General features: G+C 34.4%; 1 long non-coding RNA gene across 1 annotated transcript in view; it reads right to left on the reverse strand.

Annotated features, from left to right (window-relative positions):
* Positions 1-23,000, reverse strand: part of LOC121037870 (uncharacterized) — a 132,584-nt gene that overhangs the window by 16,782 nt on the left and 92,802 nt on the right. The window contains exon 2 of the long non-coding RNA XR_005794032.1: positions 9,598-9,784. This is a non-coding gene — a long non-coding RNA (uncharacterized LOC121037870). The remainder of the gene's footprint in view (positions 1-9,597; positions 9,785-23,000) is intronic.

Below are 23,000 nucleotides of genomic sequence, written 5' to 3' on the forward strand. Positions count from 1 at the left end.
GCTTCAGATTCTGTTTCTCCCTCTATCTCTGCCTCTCCCCCGCTTATGCTTTGTCTCTCTCTCAAAAATAAATAAACATTAAAATATTTTTTAAAAAATCAAGGTTATAACTCACATTAACAAAATACAGAATAAATATCACACAATAGTGTCAACAGATGCATAAAAAGCATTTTACACAATTCAAAGACCTTTCATGATAAAAGAAAAAAAGAAGTTAACAAATTAGCGAATAGGAGGAAAGTATCTGAACATAGTAAAAGCCATATGTTAAATGCTACAGCTAACATCATACTAAGTGGTGAAAACTGAAAGAATTTCCTCAAAGATCAGACAAGGCAATTATATCCACTCTCATCACTTCTCATCACTTCATGGTACAGAGTATTCTAGCTAAACAAACAGAAGAATGAAATTGTATCTTCATCTTAAACCACACACAAAAATCAACTCAAGCAGATAAAAAACTTAAATGTAAGACCTGACTTTGTAAAGCTTCTCGAAGAAAACATAGCATGAAAGCTTTTTGACATTGGTATTGGCTATGATTTTATGGCAACAGCATAGGTAACAAATACAAAAATAGACAAGACTACATCAAACTATAATGCTTCCACGCAATAAAAGAAAGAATCAACAGACTGGAGAGGAATGGGAGAAAGTATTTGCAAGCCATATTTCTTTAAGAGGCTATTTTTCAAAATATATAAGGAACTCCTGTAACTCAGTAGCAACAACAAACTAATAACCCAATTTTAAAAATGGACAAAAGACTTGACTAGATATTTCTCCAAAGAAGACATACAAATGGTCAATAGATATATGAAATATGGTCAATGTCAGTAATCATTAGGGAAATACAAATGAAAACTACAATGAGACACTTCTTTATACCTGTCAGGTGGCTATGACCCCCAAAACCTCCAAAAAAACAGTATTGGAAAGATTGTAGAAAAATTGGAACATTTGTACACTGTTGGGAATACAAAATGTTGTGGCCACTATGTAAAACAGCATGGAGATTCCTCAGAAAATTAAAAGTACAACTATCATATGATGTAACAATCACACTTCTGGATATTTATTTAGAGTTGAAATCAGGATCTTGTAGAAATATTAGCACTGCCATATTCATTGCAGCCCTATTCACAATAGCCAAGATGTGGAAGCAACCTATCCACCATCAAATAAATGGTTAAAAAAATGTGGTACATGCATACAATATATTCCTCAGACTTAAAAAGAAGGAAATTTTGCAATATGCAACAATATGAAATAAACCTTGAGGACATTATGCTAAATTAAATAAGCCAGTCAAACATTGCATAATTTCACTTGGTGGATTAGTGGTTATTAATGGGCTGGGTGGAGAAAGAAGTGGGGGGTTGCTAATCAATGGGCATAAAGTTTCAGTTAGGCAAGATAAATAAGTTTAATAGATCCATTGAACATTATGTCTATGTTAACAATGCTGTATTGCATCCTTAAACCTTTCTTAAGAAAGTAGATCTCATGTTAAGTGTTCTTACAATAAAACAAAATTTAAAAACTTGAAATATTGGGATACCTGGCTGGCTCAGTTGATGGAACTTGTGAGTCTTTATCTCTGGGTTGTGGATTTGAGACCCATGTTGGGTGTAGAGATGAGTTAAAAATAAAACCTTTTAAAAAATGAAAGAGTAAAATTAACTGTTTGGAAATGGATATAAATATGAAAATTTATCAAGAAAGTTATTGGTGTCCCCAGCTTTGCCACTCTTTAGTACGTCTTCAAGAAAAAGCAGAAGAAAAAAAAATCAAATAAAAATAAAGATAGTCAAGGAAACAAAAAAATAATAAGAAACTCTTTTTTTTTGGTTCATACTCAGCCACCTAAAGGAAGAAACAAATTGAGGATCGTTTCAAATTCCTTGCAGCTCAAAGTATTTTTTTAAAAGAAATGTCAAAATTAACCACTATTTTCAAATGTAGAGCTTGGATAAACTTAACTCAGTTCCTAAGTTCCACTAACCTGCAACTTTTTGTTTAATGTTGCTGTGCTTCTGTCATTCTACCTAAAAATAAAGATAATATGCCTCTTACAGAGTTGTACTAACGATAAAAGGAAAGTATTTGGTCCATATTTTAGAATTGCTTTAAGTCTTTCATTTCCTTGAATGATCTTTCATTTTTAGGACTTCAACAGATTCAGCAAGATTCACTTTTTATTGGTCAGCACCATAGAGATTTCCAAGTGGTATTTCACAGGAATTTTAAAAAATAATATCAGTATTCAGTGACAAATCTCCTGAACAATTTTATATTTTTATTTATAGTGTTAATTTTTATGAATAACTTTAACATTGATATACTTTAAATTATAAAAATATTATTTCTTGAAAATACTAGCAAAATAGTTATAAACTGAAATTGAAATAAGGATAGTGTGTTTGTGCATACCTACATTAGTAATATGATCTATTTGATATTAGAATTCATAATTAAACCATCATTTTATGAGTCTTGCTATCTGATCATATTTGATAAAGTACTGATGATGCATGTATAGCTAGTTAATGCAGATAGATAGGAAGTAAAAAAGAATCCAACCTGTTTTCATAATGGACATATTACTCTTCATCAATGTCAAATTCTACTCTCTTCTCCAGTGAACTGATAATTACGTCATTATTTGCCTTTAAATTTGAAAGATAATCTATTTGGCTTATACGTCTGGTAATTCATGCCACAGAAATAGATGAGGTTGGGCTTTTAGATTTATCATCGTAGCCACAAGAGACATTACTGAGCAAAGTTTGTTCAGTAAGGAGACTTGATGTTTGGCAGTACATTGTCATTCACAGGGAAGGTCATGGAGGATTAAAGCATCCTTGCTAATTATTCCTATTATGATTGATGTGGGAAGTTTTTTGTTTGTTAAAACTTGTCAAACGAAATCCTACAATGGCCTCTCCTCATTTTACAATTTTATTGACACCAAGAAAATTCTGATACAGCAGTGATGTGGGCTCTATTTATGTACCCTATGTATTGTTTATATATGCTCTAAAACAGATCATAGCTAAGAAAGATAATATAGGTTAAGATTAATTTACATGTAAATGACAAAATACTGCTTTATTTTTTATTTGCATTTGATAACACTGAGTAAACATGATTAGAAAGTTATTCACATGTCATTCATAATTATGACTTTGGTAGTTGGAATAAATCAACAGCACCTTAAAAATAAATCATTAAATCACTTAGTTAATTCTAGAGTTGTTACATATTCTTCCTATCTTTTGCAATCTCTGTTGTAATTACAGAGAAAGAATATACATTGGTGGGTTTGAGAATTATGTCTTATTATTATTGATGCCTTTACTGCCATTTAATTTGTTTTCACCAGAGTTTGGATAATCACAAGTTGTAATTCTTGTCAGTATAAAATAAACAAGCTATGAAACTGATTAAATAGATTTAAATATCATAATTAGAATTAATTTGGTTAACATATAATTTCTACAGATAGAAAGTAAATTTGTACCACCCTAGTCATAAATATTAGATATTTCTGAGACATGGTGAAATAGAACAATTTGGAACAATCAATTGGAAGTGAAAATGTTACATTCATTTTCATGAAGAAACCGCACTGTTTGTCCTTATTCAGACTAATAGAAAACACATGTAATTTATCAATAGCTCTCTTCATTTGTACCAATCTGGAAAATTAGCATTAAGAAGATGTTATTTCAGACAGTTCCTATAAAGGATATAATACTTTGAGGGAATGTGTATTAAGAGAATGTAAACTTAATTCTTAGTTTAACTGATTGCCAATGAGAGAGTCAAATATAGGAAAAACTGTTTTGAATAATCATTCTGGAAAGACAAATGTATGATTTCACTCATATGTGGAATTTAAGAAACACAGCAAACAAACAATGAAAATAAGAGACAAAAAAACAGACCCTTAAATATAGAGAAGAATCTGGTGGTTGCCAGAAAGAAGGTGCGTGGGGGGGAATAGTGAAATAAGTAAAGGGGGTTAAGAGTACATTCATCTCTGGGAGTACAAGCTGATGCAGCCACTCTGGAAAACAGTATGGAGGTTCCCCCAAAATCTAAAAATAGAACTACCCTGCGACCAGCAATTGCACTACTAGGCATTTATCCATGGAATACAGGTGTACTGTTTCGAAGGGACACATTCACCCCCATGTTTATAGCACCACTATCAACAGTAGCCAAAATATGGAAAGAACCCAAATGTCCATCGATAGATGAATGGTTAAAGAAGATGTGGTATATATATATATATATATATACACACACAATGAAGTATTACTCGGCAATCAAAAAGAATGAAATCTTGCCATTTGCAACTATGTGGATGGAACTGGAGGGGATTATGCTAAGGGAGATTAGTCAGTCAGAGAAAGACAAAAGTCACATGACTTCACTCATATGAAGACTCTAAGAGACAAAACAGATGACATAAGGGAAGGGAAACAAAAATAATATAAAAACAGGGAAGGGGACAAAACAGAAGAAACTCATAAATATGGAGAATAAACTGAGGGTTACTGGGGGGGTTGTGGGAGGGGGGATGGGCTAAATGGGTCAGGGGCACTAAGGAATCTACTCCTGAAATCATTGTTGCACTAGATGCTAACTAATTTGGATGTAAATTTAAAAAAATAAAATTAAAAAATGTACACTCATCTTGATCAGCACTGAGCAATGTACAGAATTTTGAATCATTATATTATAGACCTGAAACTAATATAACACTGTATGTTAATTATACTTGAATATAAAAGAATAATCAATATATATTTATGCACAAGCTATGGGATACTCTCACAATCACATAAAAACGTAATATAGCAATACATACATAAAATAGTTGGCTCTACTATTTTATTTTATTTTTTTTATTTTTAATGTTTTATTTTTGAGAGAGAGACAGAGACAGAGACAGGGACAGAGTGTGAGTGGGGGAGGTTCAGGGAGAGAGGGAGACACAGAATCTGAAGAGGATCCAGGGTCTGAGCTGTCAGCACAGAGCCAGACGTTGGGCTCAAACTCATGAACCTCAAGATCATGACCTGAGCCTAAGTCAGACGCTGAGCCACCCACCCGCCCCAAGTTTGCTCTACTTTGTAATTAACTAGATCTTTCAGTGGCTGCCAGGTCTAACTTTGATGAGAATATTCAAAGGGCATTTGGGTAAACTAGAAAAGAAACAGTGAGGATACAAAGATCAATACAATGATCAAAGAAAGAGGATTTTCTTATGTAACAATTAAATGACTTCCTACCTGACTCTCCTGTGTGTGTGTGTTGGGTGGGGGAAGAGGGCGGGCAGCTCTAATATATGGAAACATAATAAAAAGCAATTCCTGTGAAGTGAAAGAAGCAGAAAGAATCTCAGAGTGTGTGTAGACCTAGAGCAAGGGGATTGTATACTGAGTTTCCATTTTGGGGGCCCAGTAAATTAACTGAGAGGGTACCCAGTGAAAAGATACAGACTTTCTAGCCAGGAGATACAGAACACTGAGGTCAGGGAAATTCTGGCTAATAAACATCAAGTCCTATTAGGGAAAGAGCCAGAGAAGAGATATCAAATTATAACTATGCACAATTCTGATTAATCTCTAAAATATTCGTGTATAGGAAAGACTCAAAGTAGCTCAAACAAAAACAAAATATCTGAACTGAGACCAAAAATGTTACTCCAGAGATACTGTTTACAGTTGAATTCCAACCAAAATCATTGTTTACTAAAACAAACCAAATTTATTTGACAACAATAAACAGAATCCAGAATCTTCACAACTTAACCTTCATGAGTCTAGAATACAATGCAAAATTGTCCTAATACAAAGCATGAAGAAAACGTAACACATTCTCAAGTGAAAAGAATATCAATTAAGATTGACCTTGAGATAATCTAGGTGTCAGAATTATTAGGCAAGAGTTTTAAAGCAGCTGCTAAAAATACTTAAAGTAAAATAAATATGCCCCCAATGGAAAAATACGGAAAATTTCAGTAGTTAAATATAAATTATTTTTTTAAGACTCAAATGCGTAATTATAAAGCTAAAACTTATTATATGTGAAATAAAAATAATAGCTGGGTGGGTCAATAGAAATAATACAGATAATAGGGGGTACCTGGGTGGCTCAGTAGGTTAAGTGTCCGACTTCAGCTCAGGTAATGATCTCGCAGTTCGTGAGTTCGAGCCCCACATCTGGCTCTGTACTGACAACTCAGACCCTGGATCCTCCTTCAGATTCTGTGTCTCCCTCTCTCTCTCTCCCTCTCCGCCGCTCAGTCTCTCTTTCTCTCTCTCTCTCTCTCTCTCTCTCAAAAATAAATAAATATTAAAAAAAAGAAAGATTCAGATAATAAATATAGAACAAATGAAATGAAGTGAACATAGTCCCAGAAAGTGGTGGATAATATTTAATTATACAGCATTTGGACATGTGGACTAAAAGAAGAAGAAAAAGACAGTAAGAAGAAAAAACTATTTGAATAAGTAATAGCCAAATAGTTTTCTAAATTTGGTGAATGACAAAAATTGACAGCTATGAGATGCTCAAAAAAAAAAAAAACTCGCAAGGAAGCAACACTCATGTAAGCACTAAAAGTTGAAGAAAACAAGCAAATCTTGAAGGCAGTAAGACAAAAATGAGACATTACATAGAGTGGGGAAACAATTTGATTCATGTCTGACTTCTCATCAGACCAAGGAAGCCAAAACAGTACAAAACAACATCTTTAAAGAAAATCACTATCAATCCAGAATTTAACAACATGTGAAATATTTTTCAAAAATGAAGACCTTTTTTGGGGCGCCTGGGTGGCTCAGTTCGTTAAGCATCCGACTTCGGCTTGGGTCATGATCTCATGGTTCTTGGGTTACAGCCCCGTGTTGAGCTCTGTGTTGACAGCTCAGAGCCTGGAGCCTGATTTTGGATTCTGTGTCTCCCTCTTACCCTCTGCCCCTTCCCTGATTGTGCTCTGTCTCTCTCTCAAAAATAAATGAACATTTAAAAAAATTAAAAAAAAATTAATACCTTTTTAGGATTAATAAAATAAATAAGAATTTTTCACCAGAAGACTTTCACTCCAAGAAATGCTAAAAATAAATGTCCTATAGCCTCAATGGAAATGATACTAGATAGAACTTTGCAACCTCTGAAAGGAATGTTATGCATAGAAATGACTACTCTCTGCATCCATACTAAAGGTTATACTTAAAAAAAAAATTACTTCTCTTGTGTTCCTTGTGCTACATTAACTATCAACAGCAAAATTTGTAGCATTGCATTGTAGATGTTATTATACACAATTACATGTATACATTTATAAAAACATACAGACAAAAATATTTGTTGACCATAGTATAAAACATAAAAGAGTAATATTAACCTATCCAATTACAAAGTTTCTACATTTTATATGAAGTAGTATAACAGGAATAATAAATGAACTGTATAATTTAGGGATCTATATTATAATCCTAGCAAAGACACACCCACTCCAAAATGCAAAAAGTATATAGCTAAAATGACAATGGGAAAATAAAATTAGAAAAAAATTAGCATAGGAATTACTTCTCATTATCTTTCCAAATTTTCTATAAATCTAAACTTTAAAATAATATTTAACATGGAACCACTCATTTATAATCTGTATGAAAAGGGTATTGCTGTATCAGAAGCTGAATTTTGTGTCATTCTCTGAACACAAACACTGACAGAGCATTTCAGGAGGACTAGATGTTATCCATGCGTGCAGTAGGGGCAGTACAGGAGAGGGACCCCAAATTGTACGACTTCAGTCTTATAGACAGCAGCTGGTGATCTTGTCCATATTCTGCTCTGGAGAGCAAGAGAGTGAGAGAGAGAAAGAGAGAGAGAGAGAGGCCTTAACTTACTTTATCTTATGTTTATTTTGCTTATCTTTATTTTGGTTTATTTAATTCACTTCCTTATCTTTATTTTGCTTATCAATGTAAGCAAATCTTTCTTGAAGGGAAGGAAAGGTCTTTACATTCTGGAACATCTTTGAGGTCAATGATGTCTTTATACTTTACTATTCTGGAAAATCTCCTTATACAAACATTCTTACTTTAACATAATGCCTTTGCTCAAAGGATCTGCAGCATATACTTTATACAGATAATTTTCTCCCAACATGTATGGTACTCTATATATCTGTTTAATAAATTCAGAGTTGTAATATGTACATTGTGTTAAAACAAAAATCATCTATGATAAGCATTGCATTGTGGATCAGAGGCGAAGTTTGCAATCTTTAGCTAACCCTAGTTTCAAGTTTATTTTACCTTTTATTATAATTATACTGGAAGACAAAATCCTCATTCATAGAGGTAAATGCTAGTAATAGGTTTTAGAGCTTAACTTGGCGATCTTAACCAGTTCTTGAGAAGCTTGAGAAAAAACAGAATAGTTTTGTTTTAAAATTCTATCACTGCCATTATAAAGGCTGTTCCTATAATAAACATAAATACCATACAAAAGGTATTCAAAATTTAGACAAAATACTGAACCTTCCATGTGAATGAAAGCACTCGGCAAAATTCCTGAATTAAATGTCACACAGCACACATACTCTGTGGCAGAGCAATTGTTTATCAATTTGAGAGAAGGGGCAAGTCAAGGGTCTGAATTTCAAAATGAAAAGTTATGAGTTCCTATCTTATCTGTAATAGAGAGGCTAATATTGAATCTCTGATACAACCTCTCCTAAGGGGAGTCAGCTAGCTACCAGGCTAATAGTTGATTACATTGGAAACCTTCCTGCTTGGATGGACAGTCATTTTTCCTTATCGAATAGTCATTTATTTTGAATATGGATTTATTTCCCTATATGCCATGCTTTTGTAATGGCACTGAAAAATCACTGTGATTCTCATTGTTTTGGAGATGGTAGCAAAATTTCTGATAGGCTGGTTTAAAAAGCATTATCTTTTTCTAAATCTACCCTATTAATAAGCGAGGCTTACACCTGAGTTTCATAGTTTTTTGTAAAACAACGTAAGAAATTTGCTCTTCTATTCTGGCTTTATAAGCCAGTGATTCTTGTCTCTAAGTAGGTCTTCTAAATTCTTCCATTTAATCTTTATCTTTACAGTAACGAGCTGACCCTAACTGACAAGAATATACCAATTATCTCAGCTGAATCGTGAGAAAGAGACTATTATTCCCTCTCTTTGTGATGAGACACCTGTGTCAATGAAATGGCAAATCACAGCAGCTTTATTTGCTCTGAGAGTGCACTGCAAAAGGCACTCATGTGCTGCCATCATGATTTCAGAAATCCAATATCTTTAGGACATAAGCTGAATTTGAAAACAATCTAATTGTTCCTTACTCTTCTTTTATGTCAATGTGCCAGTTTATTGTTTCGGTTATCTTTTGCTGCATATTGCTGCATAAGAAACCTCATCCAAAGTTACTTGTTTGAAACAACAACCATTTGATGGTTTCTCTTGATTCTCTAAGTTGGCTGGGCCATACCTAAATGGTTCCTCTGTTGGCCTCATTTGAGGTCTGCCCAGCAGATCTTCTCACCTCGTCACTTCTCCACTTAACCAGTCTGGAGCCTTACTGCTCTTCACTGTGGTCTCTCGCATTCTAACAGGATTCTCTCTGGCAGGGTTCTTAATGGGGTGGCTCAGGAGGCAGGAAGTGAAAGCTGCCACTTCTCACTCTGAGCTCAGAAATTGGAACGTCACTCAATGTCATTACTCTTCAAAGCCTGGTTAAAATAACGAGAGAAGCAGTTTACAGGTGGGGAAACTAGTATAAAAAAATGAAAACGATGGTGTCCAAGGGGGGCACTCTTGGAGAATTAAACAGTTAGAGCACAGTTGAATAATTTTATTCATTCAGTGTCCCTGGTATAACAGATATTGCTAAATTGAAATTGCCTTCAGGAGCGGAAGCACAGTTGAGGTCTTCCCCCCACTGCAGCATCACACAGTATCAAGCAAACGATAAAAGTTATAAATACTAGTTGATCGATTAATGAATAACTCGGAAGCCTACTATTTTGCCCAATAATGCTTCACACTTAGGTTATGTCGGTGATTAAATGCCTAGGACCTCAAATTTCCTCTATTGGTATCATTATTTGTGCTAAGATATTAGTTAATCAGAAGGACCACGTGGAAAAGGAAATTTGTTTCCTGGGAAAAGTAGCCTATCAGCCTATTATGATATACTCATGAATAAGAATGACCAGTCATAGACTCTGGGGTATTTCTACCTTGTGCCACAGAACTACAGTTACATTTGTACTAATATATTTTCAACCTTAAGCAATATGCTAAGATTTTGATAAATGTCCTAAGAAATTACAAGGGTGATTCTGAAAGAAATCTCTAACATCATGGGCATTAAAGGAGTTTAAAATTAAGAGTATATCCTAGTTTAAATCCTAGTATTTGGAAAATAATGGGACATATGATATGGGCATCTACTTTTTAAAATGTATTTCAGGGGCGCCTGGGTGGCGCAGTCGGTTAAGCCTCCGACTTCAGCCAGGTCACGATCTCGCGGTCCGTGAGTTCGAGCCCCGCGTCAGGCTCTGGGCTGATGGCTCAGAGCCTGGAGCCTGTTTCCGATTCTGTGTCTCCCTCTCTCTCTGCCCCTCCCCCGTTCATGCTCTGTCTCTCTCTGTCCCAAAAATAAATAAACGTTGAAAAAAAAATTTTTTTTAAATAAAATGTATTTCAGAGGGGAAAAAAGATTTTCCTTGTTAACACATTCCTTTGACTGAATAAGACAATAAGCTTAGGCCTTGATCAAATTAAAGAATATACTCTTTTTTATTCTGATTTGTTAATGTTAACCTGATGAAAGCTATTCCCAGGTATCCCGTAAGTTAGTAAACAGCAAATATTTCCCCACATTAGAGGATTAGAGCAGCCACTCAGCACTGATGAACTCCTGAAACATTTTCCTGCTTTGGTTCATCAAGATAGACAGTAAATTTCAACCACTTGTCAAAACCCTTATGACATACATGTTATAAATATCTAATACTGTATTTATATGGTTATTAATGTGAAATTGTTAGAAAATTCTCATTCACTTAACTTCTGTTAAGTACGAGTATCAATTACTTCTTTTCCTCTTTTAAACGACAGATTTAAACATTTTATTAGCGTGTTTAAAAAAATCATCCTTAGCTTTTTGGTATAACCTTGTTCATATTGCTTTTTCCCATTTCTCAGCTCTGTTAACAACAATTTTAGATGGTTTTAAGTTGCTCTGAAAATTTAAGAAAATATATAAGTATTTAGGAATAATATATATGTTTCATACATTAATGAAATACATAAATGAAATTGAAAAATAGCTAAACTCTGAAATATATAAGCTGCTGTTTTGTTTTCCTGGGGTTTGGAAACGTAAGCAGATAAATACTTTCCCTGATACTCTAATTTGTTTTACTTCTGACTTATTAACTTCCTATTAAAATTCTATATATTAGATAACATTGAATATCAGGAAATACAGATTCTCCAAATAAAGCTACTCTTGCATTCCTTCCTGTAAACTAGCATACCTTGTTTATGGTTACTCTTCTCTGGAATAATGAGCTGGAAGTTTAAGATGTCTCCCTCTCGTTCTCTATCACACACAGACACACACATGCACACATTCGTTCACAAATATACATTTACTTAGTGCTCACTCAGTTCCAGGCACTTTCTGAACTATTAGTGATATAGCACTGCACAAAACACTTGATCTCATGGGATTTACATGCTTGTGGTAGATACAGCAAAAATTATTTGATAAATAAATAGATGTGTTGGTCAAACAATTGCTGGTCATTATGAAAGAGTTATGGTTTTTAAAAAAATGTGACTCTACCCAAAAGTTCCTAGGAAAGGAAAAAAAAAAAACCTTGCTTAGAAATAGTGAAACACATACAGCCTATACAAGTGTGTTTACAGCAGCTCTCTCCTTGATTGACAAGCACTGGAAGTAACCAAGTGTATTTTAGTGAGTGAACTGGCAAAGAGACAGTGGTATCCATACAACGAACTACTGTCTATCAATAAAAAAGAATTGACGATCGGCACGTTTTGCTGAACAAAAGAAGCAAGACTCAAAATGTTACATAATATGTGATTCCATTTATATGAAATTAAAAAGACAACAACAAAGAAACAAAATTAAAGTGATGGAGAACAGATCAGTGGCCAGTAAGACTTAGAGGTGGGAGAAGGGTGTGACTTTAAAGGGGGTATCAGGAGGGTGTTTTGGGGGTGATGGAACTGTTCGGCACCCAGAGTGCTCTGGTGTCACATGAACCCATGAATGTATTGAGATTCATATAAATTGATGCTAAAAGTTCAATTTTTACTCTATGAAAATATAAAAAATAAAATAACTTTAAAAGCAATCAGAAGAAAAATGAAAGAAAGATCTAAGCTGACTTTATTACTCAATCACCGGGTGTTTCCATTTCAGCTTTCTCCAGAAAGGCTGTCAGCTGCATTACACACAGTAATAACTCAGGCAGTACATACTTAAAATTCGTAGAAGTTAATTAATGCCTTTTATTTATTAATTTTATTTATTAACCAGGTATTTGAACACACATTTACCAACAATAAATTTCACACATGGGACACCGAAACAAATAGTTTTCTATTTGCAACAATGAAAAAAATACCTACTACTGATCCTTCATGAAGCTGACCAACCATCAGTTTGGGGACTAATAACATAATTTCAGCAATACGTGGTCTAAAGATGTCCTGTACCAACAGGAAAGATGCAACTAATTTCCCCCAAGAAATGCTTTGTAATAGATGTAAATTGTGCTAGGCACTGAAGGACAAAAGGTAAGAAACAAAATGACTGAGGCAATATGGCATAAAGATACATGAAAAAAACGGTAACTATGAATTCATGAGAATGAATGCTGTGCAGGTCTGTAGCAAATTGTTTACCCATTGGGTTTATTTGTATCACCATCTTCTGGAATGGAATTTAGAAATCTTCAAATTGTGCTCAATTCTACAATCTAACTCAGCCAAATCTTGTCGAATCTACAATATAATCCCTTCTAATATATCCCTTCTCCAACACTATGAGGTTATTCCCACTTAAATCTACACTATTAATTCCTTATTCTACCACTTTTTTTTTGTTTCCTTCAGTCATATCTTTCCTAATTCAGTCTTTAATCTGCCTTGAGATACAGATAATTCTTACATACCAGTTATATTACAATTCCAGAAATATTTTGTTTTTCTTTTATAGAAACAAAGGATTTTATTTGCTCTGCCAAAGTGCAAACAATTTAGGGGGCACCTGTGTGGCTCAGTTGGTTGAGCATCCGACTTTGGCTCAGGTCATGATCTTGCAGTTCATGAGTTCGAGTCCTGCGTTAGGCTTTGTGCTGACAGCTCAAAGCCTGGAGCCTGCTTAGGATTCTGTGTCTCCCTCTCTCTCTCTGCCCCTCTCCCGCTCATGCTCTGTCTCTCTCACTCTCAAAAATAAACAAACATTAAAAAATTTTTTAAAGTAGTTTCAGGGTTTTTCTTCCATTTATGTCTTTTTTTTTTTTTAGGACTTGAAACTAACCATTCAATATTTCTCTTTTGGTTTGGACATTTGATTAAAGCTGGGCTTCTTCATGACTACATCTATGATAATTAGGTTAAATATATATTTACCCCAAATTGAAGGAATATGATCAAAGACATTGAATATAACATGATATATATTTGATTGCCACACAGTAGGAATATTTTAGTTTCTTTTTCTTTGATTTGTTTACTTCTTTTGTATAGACAGAGTACAGCTAGCTTTCACCCATCGTGCCTCTCATAAGCCTATAACAAACAAATGACAGTAGATTATACAAAACTTTTTGAGATACCAGATTGCCGTATTTTGACCTGCTGTCAAGAATAGACTGTATTTACCTTGATCAGATGAAGGCTTCCACAGACAACCTTTTATCTTTATGCCATTTAGTGTTTCGATCTCTTTACTTCAAGGAAAGTAAATTTATTACCAGAGGTAACATTGTGGCAGGTTCAGCTGGCATCTGTATCCACTTGAAAAGACTTGTTTTTCTGACCATCATGTCAAGTGTACTCATGCATGGCTTGTAGGCGATATAGTGGAGTATTTGAAGTTTAACATTTTTATAGTTAAACTGAATGTAACATTTAGTTGAAAACTACAAAAAATGAGAAGAATCTTTATCTAGTTGAAAATATCGGATATCTTAGTTCCAAGAAAGAATAAAAATATTATTTTTATTAAGTTTAATCCAGGAAACTCTAACTTTCCTTTTTTGGTATCATTCCTGTTATCAAAAAGAAGAGTCTACACTTAGTGCATATTGCATGGTTATACATAAATCTTAATATAACATAAAGTAAAATGGCCAACTATATTCATAAAATAAGTGTATAGGACATTGATTAAGCAAACATCTTCAAATTAACTTGAATTCTTTTTCCTGTGGAAAAAAAATGAAGTTCACATAAGAAAAGTACATAAATAACATAAAATCATTAACAATGGGTATACTTTAATTTTAATACATTTATATATAGCTGTTGGGCTTTTTTGTCCCTCTAGTGATAATTTTTGGAGAAAGGTAGAATCACTAATAAAACCTATATTAAGACTCTCATTTTTGAGATGAGAAAACAAGCTCAGAAGTATAGGCAAGTATAGGAAACAAGTTAATAAGTTGTAAGGATATGAACGTGGATGAATGCCATGACATTCTAATACTTGTGGTTTAGCCAAACCTAAAACATTATGATATGTCAGAATTATGAACTTTAGAAACTTTGCATCTTGCTTTAAATATACTTCTGCTGTTATTGGCTATGCTTCCCATAGTACTTGATAAAACTATAACTCAGTTTTCTTATCAGCAGAATTGGGATAATAATGGCAACCTACCTTACAGATATTATGAAATTACTTGAAATAATACATAATATCCAGTATGTCATGTGGCATTTAGTGCAGACTCAATAAATCTTAATTTCATTTCTCTTTCAAGTAATCTCCTCCCGTGGTGTATATGTATGCAATTGTGTGTGTGTGCGTGCGCACGCACGAATACATACACTTACCTATACAACGGATATATATACATACATATATATGTATGTGTATATATACATACTCCTATATCCCCACATACATTAGCTTATTACAAAGAACTAAAATATGAGATAATTTTTATGTAAATATATAGTAAATACATGTAATACAGTAAGACAATTCTCACTTTTGATAGAGTTAACAATGACCAGCCCTCACCTTTGGCAATGTTTGAAACACAAAAGATACTTCAATTTATATTTCCTCGCGTTTCTACCTGTGCAATGTTAAGGATTAGAGTCTGACACAGAATATGCAGCCAAAATTTACGGAAAAATTTTGCACTTGTAGTAGTTTGCATTTTACCCACCTTAACGCCATCTTAATTAAGCTGAAAAGTATTGCCACAGCCTTTTCCAAGTAGTACAGAAGCAATTCGTTGGCACTATTATTAAATATCCTGCAAATCCAAAGGAGGGACAACTCTGGGTTAGCACAGCAACACATTAAAATTCTTCGTTTGCTACTTCTATTTTCTTTAGTGAAGTAAAATTAAAATTTCTTCTTTTCATTTCTTCACTTAGCTTTCACCTATATACCATGTTTTCCCTCTTAATTGGCACTTAGATATAATGGGTTATTACACATCTCTTAATTTGTGTGAATATTTATGTTCTGACATTTCACTGCCTTTTTTTCCCTGTTTCTTTTTTTTGCTTTTTTGTGATATAATTGACAAATTTAAATTGTATATGTTTAAGATGCACAGGCTGATGTTTTGAAATACATAAGTGTTGTAAAAGGACCACCATAATCAAACAGATTAACACATCTTTCATCTCATATAGTTACCTTTTTTTGTCCATGGGAGAACTCTTAAGATTTACCCTCTTCCCACTTTTAAGTGTATGATAAAGTGTTGTTAACTATGACCACTATGCTGTACATTAGCTCTCCAGAGCTAACTCATCTTTCCTAACTGAAACTTTGTACCCCTTTACCATTATCTCTTCATTCCCCCCCACAACCCCCGCCACCAGCGCTCTGCTTCTACAAATTCAATAAGGTCATGCAACATTTGTTTTCTGATTTCTATTAAATACTTAATGTATGTTTGATTTGTGGTAAATACAGGTCAGGTTATATAATATCATTTGAAAAGAATTATATTTGTTATTATTTTATATCCCCACCCCACTCTAATCTTTGCCACTTAATTTGTCCCTTCAAATCTTGGGTCTGCCTTGAAATACATAATTGTTGGTGCACTTTTCTTCTTCAGCAGCATTTTTGTACAGCAGTAAACCAGGAAGAAACTTCCGGTTCTTAAAAAGCTTAAGCAATCCCTTACATCTGTGAAATGGAGTTAAGTGTGGGGTGACCTTTGAAATATCAGTTAAACTACCGATACTAGAGTATTTTATAAGCAATAGTGGAGCTCCAAATTATATATGACTATTAGAAGAATGTAGGCTATGAAAATGTTTTTAGTGAATTCTTTGGACAAAATTTTATTAAGTGATAGGTAAATATTTCCCATGGGAAATACACCATGCTGTCACATTAACAAGTTGGGAGGCGGGGGGTAGGGGGGACTGTAATTGGAATACTGACAGACATATCATATCATTTTAATGAATCTCAGTATTTTATTCTGTAATATAAAGATAATGTTTTCTCTACAAAGTTACATTAGGAATTAAATTGAACACTTTTTTGCAAACACCTTAAGATAAAAATATTTAAGTGAACTATATCAAACATATAGAAAAAACAGCATAATAGACACCAATGTACCTATTTTCCAGGTTCAACGAATTTAAATATTTTTATATGTTTGCTTCATATTATTCCTAAATAAAATATGAAAGACAATGTCAGATCTTTCCATCCTATCCACTGATATTCAATTTTCTCTCTCACATTCTGTGCAACTTTCTTATTCATATTTCATGTAGTTATTACATATGCACCCATAAAAATATGTAGTGCTGGTTTTTTTTTTACTTTTCTTAATTACTAAATCTATCATACAAATCAAACACAGTACTTTTTTACTCAATATTTTACTGTTAAGATTTATTGACATTGATCCAATCTTTAAGGGCTGTTTCATAGTCTATCGGATAAATATGGAATAAATTAAGGATTCATTCAGTTTTTACTTATTAGAAATTCTCAGCAATTCCCTATTTAAATATGGTGATTATTTTCTCAAATAATAAGAATTTGACAGTAGAGGTCAATGCTAAGTAATGTCATAATCCAGTCTCACCTCTTTCCATCACTGATCCTTGGCATTTATCCTTAGGTTTGTAACCTCATAATTAGAAGCTAGCTGGCTGAAATTAACTGCATCATGCCCTCATTCTTACGCAGGAAGTAGGTAGGTAGAACCTATCTGTCTCTCTCTCTCTCTCTCTCTCTCTCTCTCTCTCTCTCCCCCTCCGTATTTCTTTTTCATTCTCTCTCTCTCTCTCTCTCTCTCACACACACACACACACACACACACACACATACACACACAAACACAGACACAAGCCTTTATACAGGGAGAGAAATAGCTTTCTCAGAAGCTACACAGCAGACCTCTTTAAATTCAGTAACAGTCTTCAAATGTCATTGGCTAATATGTAATTCACATGGTCACTCCAAGACAAAAAACATACTTCAGAATTATTTATGGTGTTTATTCTTTACAGTAGAATGCCAATGACAGTAGCTTATTGAGATTAGCATGTGGGTAGCCAAAAATAGTGTCTACCAATGACAAGTCACAATTTATTCAAACATTCTTCTATTGATCAACATTTAGACTTTTTTTCGAGTTTTTACTACTGCATGGAATGCTGAAACAAACACCTTTGGGCATATATGTAGTGAAAACATATGTATGTGTACGTGTATGTATTTTGGCTGCCCAGTGTATGAATCCTGTTCATACAATTAAGAAACTTTCCACTTTACGATTGCAGGTGCAGTGTAGAACTTGCTGCCCACTACAAAAGCTGACAATGACAGATAATCAGTATAAATATAAGCTTCATTTTATTGTGCCTCACCTCATTCCTCTTCACCGATACTGCATATTTTTTACAAATGGAAGGTTTGCGGCAAGTTGAGCAGGTCTATTGTCACCACTTTTCCAATAGCACTTATTTACTTTGTGTCTCTGTGTCATATTTTGATCCTTCTCTCAATATTTCAAACTTTTTCATTATTATTATATCTGTTATGATGATCTGTGATCAGTGATTATGACTTGCTGAAAGTTCAGTTGATGGTTAGCATTTTTTAGCGATGAAGTATTTTTAATTAAGATACGTACATTTTTAAAAGGCATGCTATTGCACAACTACTAGACTACAGTGTAGTGTAAATACAATTTTTATATGCACTTTATATGCACCAAAAACCTCATTTGACTTGCTTTACTGCAATATTCGCGTTGTTGCTGTGGTCTGGAACTGAACCCACAAGCAGTATCACCAAGGTGTGCCTGTATCTGTTTGGGCAAATGACCTAAACTTTACCAATTAAATAAGGCTACTCCCAGTGTCTCCCTCCCCAACCGTTGTTGGAAAAGGTGGCAGTTGCAGCCCACAAAATAGCAGAGAAGTTAACAGATTTGCTGGGTCAGAGCCAGTCTGTTAATTGTTGGACAAGCAGAGAGCAGTATCCTCTGCACAGGTGGCACACGGTGGAATCTCATTCATGTGACCCAAGTGCCGGTGTGTGGAAAGACTGGGCTAAGGGCAAACGAAGGTACTGGGGTACCAGTGGAAAACTGGGGCACCCGTGCAGACAGGAAGCGTGGAGTTCTTCATGGTGTCAGTGTAGAAAATCCTGTGGGAAGGTTGTCACCAGACCAGGCCCAGATTGTAAGGTTGCTGAAGAAACTCCTGTCTGGGAAAGAACATGGCAGCATGTTCCCACACCCACCACTGTGCACCTGCTGTTGAGTGGTCAGAAGTTTTAGGCCAGGCCTTTCTCCTGCAATGTCCTTCCAGCATATTCTACTGAGAAGCCTTAATTAACATCTTGCTCACTGTGAAAGAAATACATAAAGAAGGAATTCCCCCCATTATGGCAGAGTATACACTGAAGGGGAAATTTGGAGCTGACAGGCAGTAAATTGTTTACTGACAAGCCTATGGCATGCCAGGCAGTCTATTAGGTACTAAGATGTCACAATAAAGATAAAAGAAAAAATTATTGTCCCTATAGAAATTATGTCTAGTAGGGGATACATTACATTATCCAGACATGAATGTATAATTAAAGGTACAATAAAACAATAAAGGTCTAGGAAACAAAAATAGTGCTATAAAAGTATAATGATATTTAGTGAGGTTAAAGAAAAATAACCACCCGGCGTATGTTTGGGAAATTAACACTTTTGCTGTCCCCTGGATATAGGAATATGAGGATATACCAATACTCCTATAAGGAATGAACAGGGATCTATGTTAAATGCTTAAGGTTGAGAGTTTATTGGCATGACAGATAATAACTGAAATGTGGTAATAGACGAGATTGACAAGGGAGAGAGTAGACAAGGATACAAAGGCAAATGAAGGAATCTCTTTTTTAAAATTTTTATTGAAATATACTTGACATATAACATTGTGTAAATTTAAGGAAATTAGTATTGAGTTAATTTGATATATTTATATATTGAATATGGTTGCCATTTTAATTATAATTACCATCTCTATCATATCACATAATCACCATTTATTTTGAGTGATTGTAATAATTAAGGAATCTTTCAATAAACACACTTCTGAACTGCTTGTGATTGTTTAAGATGTGAATTAAAATGTGTTCAAAAGATGACACGAAGGCATTGCCAACCTCCATTATTATGGAGTGGTAGTGGCAGGTTCCAGAAATCAGAGAGTTAAACAGTAAACAGTCTGGGAAAAGTGAAGGTAGAGACCATAGATGGGAAGTTATAAATTGGTTGTATTTACAACTCACTGTGAAATTTATAATTAGGAGGTTTTGCATAAAAATTTGGATATATGGCTTTATTTGAAAAATTGGAAGATTTAGCCATTTCTGCACACATTTCCTTGAAACAATATTTGACAGAACTGTAGACCCCTGCTTGAGGTCATCTCTGCCATGAACTTGCTATGCATCTTTCTCAATACAGAACTGCTTTGCTTATAATATTTCCAAAAGACCTTTCTAGGCATTTGAATTTATAAATTCTGCAATATGCAGCCCTTTAAAGTTGATGTAGGATAGGAAAATATATGATAGTAGAAGAGAGTTACAGTTTCTTTTATCTCATTTCCTCCTCCTTTCCTTCTTTTTAAAAGACCGTGAATGATGGGGCGCCTGGGTGGCGCAGTCGGTTGAGCGTCCGACTTCAGCCAGGTCACGATCTCGCGGTCCGTGAGTTCGAGCCCCGCGTCAGGCTCTGGGCTGATGGCTCGGAGCCTGGAGCCTGTTTCCGATTCTGTGTCTCCCTCTCTCTCTGCCCCTCCCCCGTTCATGCTCTGTCTCTCTCTGTCCCAAAAATAAATAAAAACGTTGAAAAAAAAATTAAAAAAAAAAAAAAAGACCATGAATGATCAATTGCTGAAATGAAAGTGTGCAACAGGCAGATAGAATTGAACCCATACATAGGGAGAGATTATAGCTCGAACAAAGAAAAGTGTACTGTGTCTCTGCATATTTTATTTTTGGCAAAACTCTGACTAAGCTATTTATTTAAAGATTTATTTTATTTTGGGGGACCTGGGTGACTCAGCCGGTTAAGTGTCTGACTTCGGCTTAGGTCAGCTTAGAGCCTGGAGCCTGCTTCAGACTCTGTCTCCCTCTCTCTCTCCTCCTCGCCAACTCGCGCTCTGTCTCTGTCTCTCAAAAATAAACAACATTAAAAAAATATTTTATTTTTAGAGAAAGAGCACAGGAGGGGGAGAGGGCAGAGGGAGAGAGAGAGAGAGAGGAGAGAGAGAGAATCCCAAGCAGGTTCCACACTCAGCACAGAGCCCAACGCAGAGCTCAATCCCAGGACCCTAGGATCACAAACTGAGCTAAAATCAAGAGTCAGACACACAACAACTGAGCCACTCAGGTGCTCCTAACTAAGCTATTTAAATTCTCTGTTAGTCAATGACTTCATTTATAAAATGGGAATTAATACCTTACTGTCTAAAGTTACCATGCAGATGAAATGAAGTCATACTTCCAAATTTTTTAAAAACAATTCATGTGTAAGGGCACCTGGGTGGCTCAGTTGGTGAAGCATCCAACTTTGGCTCACGTCATGATCTCCTGGTTCCTGAATTCAAGCCCTGCAATGGGCTCTTTGCTGTCAGCACAGAGCTGCTTCAGATCTTCTTTTCCCTTCTCTCTATGCCCCTCCCCCCGACACATGTGTCCACACTCTCTCTCAAAAATAAATCAATGTTTTAAAAAGTCTTTTAAAAAAGCAAATCATGAGTAAGGATTTAAAAATAGATAGGGGAGACACATATTAATATGTTGGCCAAGATGTCATAGTAGCTGAAAAGGAACTAAGACTGGGGTCAGGAAGTCAGTCATTAGATAGTCCCAGGCGATTTCACCAAGCTAGGGAAGGTAACATATGTGGGGAAAGCAAACACAAATAAAATATTGCACAATAACTATCCTACACTGAAATCTAATTTTTTTTTCTCTTTCTACAATTATATGACTGCACTAAACTGTTCATTTAAAATGAATAGGGTTGCCTGGGTGGCTCAGTTGGTTAAGTGTCAGAGTTTGGCTCAGGTCACAATCTTATAGTTCATGAGTTCAAGCCCTGCATTGGGCTCTGTGCTGACAGCTCAAAGCCTGGAGCCTGCTTCAGATTCTGTGTCTCCCTCTCTCTCTGCTCTCCCTCACTCATGCTCTGTCTCTCAAAAATAAATAAGCATTAAATTTTTTTAAATGAATAAAATTATTTTTCAAATCAAAATCTCAAATCATTTGAGAGAATTTTTGAAAAGTTCTTTTATTCCAAAAAAAGTACCCAACAGAATTATCCTTATATGTCTAGTAATACTTAATCCACAAGTTCTCAGGATGGTAAATCTTAGGATTTCACTTTTATTATTAGAGAAAATAGAACTAAGATATTGTTTGAATTAATAATAATATAGTGTTCTACATTTCATTTTGACTATCTGGCCTGATTATTATATGTTTTCTTTCTGTTTAAAGTCAAAATACTGCTCTCTTTTGTTAGATTACCAATATATTTTCTAATATATTAATATATACAAATATCAATATTTCATTTTTATTTTATAAGTTGATATTATATGCCTACAACATTGTTATATTTAGAACTATTTCATATTGTCAAATAATATTGCAGTGAGTTTTATTGCATTGAATAGTCACTGAATAGAAAAGTATTTAACTGGAATTTACATAGTGCATTCAACTTTTACACATTTTGTTAATTAGTAAACACAAAAGTATCATCATTAACAGACATTCTGTTAATAATAATTATTTAATAATATAATTCTCAGGAAAAAAATTGTAAACACAAACACTCATGCTTAGATGTCACTGATGAAATATTATATAGGGATTCTCTCTTTACTTTTCATAATTGTAATGTAAATTAGCAAGTCTTAAGCTTCTTTATGATTTGAGGAAGAATATTAATCTTAAAACTATTTTAAGGGCAGATATATTCCAAAGAATACATATATATGAAATAAACAGTATACACACAGCACCCAAGTGCTTTAAACATCTTATATTTTTGCCAAAAATGTGTAAATAAAGAAACATGGATAGCTTTTTTTCATATGTAAATTTGAGTTGTAACCAAGGACTTAATATAAGGAATCCAAGCTATGCTTTCATGATTAAAGAAT

The sequence above is a fragment of the Herpailurus yagouaroundi genome, unplaced genomic scaffold (assembly GCF_014898765.1).
Source record: "Herpailurus yagouaroundi ecotype Mexico unplaced genomic scaffold, PumYag 164, whole genome shotgun sequence".
In the NCBI taxonomy this organism is placed as follows: Eukaryota; Metazoa; Chordata; class Mammalia; order Carnivora; family Felidae; genus Herpailurus; species Herpailurus yagouaroundi.